This window comes from Salmo salar, chromosome ssa21, assembly GCF_905237065.1.
Source record: "Salmo salar chromosome ssa21, Ssal_v3.1, whole genome shotgun sequence".
In the NCBI taxonomy this organism is placed as follows: domain Eukaryota; kingdom Metazoa; phylum Chordata; class Actinopteri; order Salmoniformes; family Salmonidae; genus Salmo; species Salmo salar.
The window spans coordinates 55643010-55648009 of record NC_059462.1 but is presented as its reverse complement, the minus strand read 5'-3'; the positions used below and the strand labels follow the sequence as shown (position 1 = coordinate 55648009).

The window sequence follows — 5000 nt, the reverse complement described above, 5'->3', positions numbered from 1 at the left end:
GTTCTGTAGGGGAGGGGGTGTCTGTTCTGTAGGGGAGGGAGTGTCTGTTCTGTAGGGGAGGGGGTGTCTGTTCTGTAGGGGAGGGGGTGTCTGTTCTGTAGGGGAGGGGGTGTCTGTTCTGTAGGGGAGGGGGGTGTCTGTTCTGTAGGGGAGGGGGGTGTCTGTAGGGGAGGGGGTGTCTGTAGGGGAGGGAGGTGTCTGTTCTGTAGGGGAGGGGGTGTCTGTTCTGTAGGGGAGGGGGTGTCTGTTCTGTAGGGGAGGGGGTGTCTGTAGGGGAGGGGGTGTCTGTAGGGGAGGGGGTGTCTGTTCTGTAGGGGAGGGGGTGTCTGTTCTGTAGGGGAGGGGGTGTCTGTTCTGTAAGGGAGGGGGTGTCTGTTCTGTAGGGGAGGGGGTGTCTGTTCTGTAGGGGAGGGGGTGTCTGTTCTGTAGGGGAGGGGGTGTCTGTTCTGTAGGGGAGGGGGTGTCTGTTCTGTAGGGGAGGGGGTGTCTGTTCTGTAGGGGAGGGGGTGTCTGTAGGGGAGGGGGTGTCTGTTCTGTAGGGGAGGGGGTCTGTCTGTAGGAGAGGGGGTGTCTGTTCTGTAGGGGAGGGGGTGTCTGTTCTGTAGGGGAGGGGGTGTCTGTAGGGGAGGGGTGTCTGTTCTGTAGGGGAGGGGGTGTCTGTTCTGTAGGGGAGGGGGTGTCTGTAGGGGAGGGGGTGTCTGTTCTGTAGGGGAGGGGGTGTCTGTTCTGTAGGGGAGGGGGTGTTCTGTAGGAGAGGGGGTGTCTGTTCTGTAGGGGAGGGGGTGTCTGTTCTGTAAGGGAGGGGGTGTCTGTTCTGTAGGGGAGGGGGGCTGTCTGTAGGGGAGGGGGTGTCTGTCTGTAGGGGAGGGGGTGTCTGTTCTGTAGGGGAGGGGGTGTCTGTTCTGTAGGGGAGGGGGTGTCTGTTCTGTAGGGGAGGGGGTGTCTGTTCTGTAGGGGAGGGGGTGTCTGTTCTGTAAGGGAGGGGGTGTCTGTTCTGTAGGGGAGGGGGGTGTCTGTTCTGTAGGGGAGGGGGTGTCTGTTCTGTAGGGGAGGGGGTGTCTGTTCTGTAGGGGAGGGGGTGTCTGTAGGGGAGGGGGTGTCTGTTCTGTAGGGGAGGGGGTGTCTGTTCTGTAGGGGAGGGGGTGTCTGTTCTGTAGGGGAGGGGGTGTCTGTTCTGTAGGAGAGGGGGTGTCTGTTCTGTAGGGGAGGGGGTGTCTGTTCTGTAGGGGAGGGGGTGTCTGTAGGGGAGGGGGTGTCTGTTCTGTAAGGGAGGGGGTGTCTGTTCTGTAGGGGAGGGGGTGTCTGTTCTGTAAGGGAGGGGGTGTCTGTTCTGTAGGGGAGGGGGTGTCTGTAGGGGAGGGGGTGTCTGTAGGGGAGGGGTGTCTGTTCTGTAAGGGAGGGGGTGTCTGTTCTGTAGGGGAGGGGATGTCTGTTCTGTTCTGTAGGGGAGGGGGTGTCTGTTCTGTAGGGAGGGGGTGTCTGTTCTGTAGGGGAGGGGGTGTCTGTTCTGTAGGGGAGGGGTGTCTGTTCTGTAGGGGAGGGGGTGTCTGTTCTGTAGGGGAGGTGGTGTCTGTTCTGTAGGGGAGGGGTGTCTGTTCTGTAAGGGAGGGGGTGTCTGTTCTGTAGGGGAGGGGGTGTCTGTTCTGTAGGGGAGGGTGTGTCTGTTCTGTAAGGGAGGTGGTGTCTGTTCTGTAGGGGAGGTGGTGTCTGTTCTGTAGGGGAGGGGGTGTCTGTTCTGTAGGGGAGGGGGTGTCTGTTTAGGGGAGGGGGTGTCTGTTCTGTAGGGGAGGGGGGTGTCTGTTCTGTAAGGGAGGGGGTGTCTGTTCTGTGGGGGAGGGGGTGTCTGTTCTGTAGGGGAGGGGGTGTCTGTTCTGTAGGGGAGGGGGTGTCTGTTCTGTAGGGGAGGGGGTGTCTGTTCTGTAGGGGAGGTGGTGTCTGTTCTGTAGGGGAGGTGGTGTCTGTTCTGTAGGGGAGGTGGTGTCTGTTCTGTAAGGGAGGTGGTGTCTGTTCTGTAGGGGAGGGGGGAGACAGTACAGCATCTGTTTTTTACTTGTTCCAGGCTGGTCGGGGTGTTTTCTGTCCTGGCTGGTTGGTGTACAGGTCAAGGTTTAGGGCTGACTGTGAACCTGTAAGTTGGAGGGGCCTTGATATAGTGTAAACAATAGGGACTGTCTACTACATTACCTGTCGGGGAAGACTAAAATATGAACGTGTAAGACTAGGAAACATGAGATGCAAGGGGGAGGGGTGTACGGAGCTGCTGGGGCTGGATCATGCTTTACTGTGGGCTGGTTAACTTTGTACAGGCTAACGTACATTCCATATGGCACATACGGCTTCATGTTATACAGCTTTAATGACATTATTAAATATGTTAAAAATATAACAAATCATCACAATGGCTGTGTTTCCCGAGGCTGCCTTTCACATGGACAGATGTAAGGAGAAGTGTGTGTGAGAGAGAGAGATAGAGAGAGAGAGAGAGAGGGAAGAGAGAGGGAAGAGAGAGAGAGAGAGAGGGAAGAGAGAGAGGGAAGAGAGAGAGAGAGACAGATAGAGACAGAGGGAGAGAGGGAGAGAGAGAGAGAGAGATAGAGGAGAGAGAGGGAGAGAGAGAGAGAGAGAGAGAGAGGGAGAGAGAGAGAGGGAAGAGAGAGAGAGAGAGAGAGAGAGAGAGGGAGAGAGAGAGAGAGAGAGAGAGCAGAGAGAGGGAGGAGAGAGAGAGAGAGAGAGAGAGAGAGAGAGAGGGAGAGGGAGAAGCAGAAGCCTGGTTAATACTAACAGCCTGTAAATAGCTGCATTAGACCAATGAACAGTCATTCACTTTGGCTGTCACTCTGTTTTCTGTTTCTCCAACCTGTGTGAATAGAGTTCTCCATGTTACAAAATAACTCCCTTCTGATGGCAAAATAACTCCCTTCTGATGGCAAAATAACTCCCTTCTGATGGCAAAATAACTCCCTTCTGATGGCTTTCTCAGATGGCTTTCTTGAGAAAAATGGAACAAAGCTTAGCGAAGAAGGAGAGAGGGATAGGAAGATCAGGGAAGAAGAGAGGAGGAGGAGGAGGGGGAGGAGGAGGAGAGCAGGAGAGGAGGAGGAGGAAGAGGAGGTGGAGGAGGAGGAGGAGGAGAGGAGGAGAGCAGGAGAGGAGGAGGAGGAAGAGGAGGTGGAGGAGGAGGAGGAGGAGAGGAGGAGAGCAGGAGAGGAGGAGGAGGAAGAGGAGGTGGAGGAGGAGGAGGAGGAGAGGAGGAGAGCAGGAGTGGAGGAGGAGGAGGAGGAGGAGGAGGAGGAGGAGGAGGAGGAGGAGAGCAGGAGTGGAGGAGGAGGAGGAGGAGGAAGAGGAGGAGGAGGAGGAGGAGGAAGTGGAGGAGTGGAGGAGGAGGAGGAGGAGGAGGAGAGGAGGAGAGCAGGAGAGGAGGAGGAGGAAGAGGAGGAGGAGGAAGAGGAGAGCAGGAGAGGAGGAGGAGGAGGAGGAGGAGGAGAGGAGGAGATGGTGATGGTGGTGGTTCCACTACAACATGACTCAGTTGTTGTTTCTGTCTTCCGCAAAGGCTTTCCCCGATCCCCTCCAAAAGTAAAACAGCTCTAAACAGGATTTCCCGGGTTTGGGTGGAGATCAGAATAGCTGTGACACCATCTACCAGCAACCAGTGATGTATAGAGATGTCTCTGATCACTGTCCCTTTCCACCCTATAAATGTCTTCACAGCTTCCTAAATCTTCCAAATCACCCAAACTCAAAGATCTCTTCATGGACAGCCCTCCTCACTCTCTCTCTGTCTGTCTGTCTGTCTGTCTGTCTGTCTGTCTGTCTGTCTGTCTGTCTGTCTGTCTGTCTGTCTGTCTGTCTGTCTGTCTGTCTGTCTGTCTGTCTGTCTGTCTGTCTGTCTGTCTGTCTGTCTGTCTGTCTGTCTGTCTGTCTGTCTGTCTGTCTGTCTGTCTGTCTCTCTCTCTCTCCCTCTCCCTCTCCCTTTTCCAACATGTCGGACCTTGGTCTCCAGACGTTGTTTCACCCCCTATACCACGGGGACCTTAGATGTCTTCATAGCTTCCTATATCTAGTCAATCGCTCCAACTTAAACTCTGAGGCTCTCATATCTTTTCCCACATCTATCCCTAATTGGTTACTGTACCCTTCACCTATAAATGTGTTTTCTTCAAAGACACAGTGTCCTAACCCAATTTACTCAACCTCTCCAACTCAAAGGCACAAAATCAATCTCTCCAACTCAAACGCACAAAATCCATCTCTCCAACTCAAACGCACAAAATCCATCTCTCCAACTCAAACGCACAAAATCCACCTCTCCAACTCAAACGCACAAAATCCATCTCTCCAACTCAAACGCACAAAATCCATCTCTCCAACTCAAAGGCTCTCTTGCCTTTTCCCACCCCTCTGACTTTTTCTTTCTCACCATCATAAAAAAAGGTGGTATCTAGAACCTAAAAGGGTTCTTCGGCTGTCCCCGTAGGAGAACCCCTTGAAGAACCCTTTTTGGTTCCTTGGTAGAACCCTTCACACAGAGGTTTCTACATAGAACCCGAAAGAGTTCTCTCTGGAACCAAAAAGGGTTCTCCTACGGGGACAGAAGAAGAACATTTTCGGAACCCATTTTTCGAAGAGCGTAGAGGCTTGTGGGGACGTTCCGTTTCTCCCTGTAGCATCTCCAGTTTCTCCCTGTAGCATGGGATCTGAAGGAAACTGAGGTCTTGTCAAAGCAGGAAGTAGAGTATATTACAGCCAGAGCTATCCCAGAGGCCTCTCGCTGTGTGTGATGGAGACGCCATCTACAACCACAGGAAAAACACGTGTAACCACTAACAGGGGAGGAGGGGAGGAGACGCGGGAGATAAAAACAGGGATGGAAAAAGCAGCAGGCAGGCTGTTCCAATCCTGACCTTCCCTCCCTCCTCATCTCTCTCCCTCCCTGTGTGTGCAGATGCGTGTGTGTGTGTGTGTGTGTGTGTGTGTGTGTGTGTGTGTGTGTGTGTGTG

The 5000-nt window shown here is 53.9% G+C and overlaps 1 protein-coding gene across 2 annotated transcripts in view; it reads right to left on the bottom strand.

Annotated features, from left to right (window-relative positions):
• LOC106582529 (neuropilin-2) overlaps nucleotides 1-5000 on the bottom strand; it is a 244879-nt gene that overhangs the window by 103418 nt on the left and 136461 nt on the right. The window lies entirely within an intron of this gene.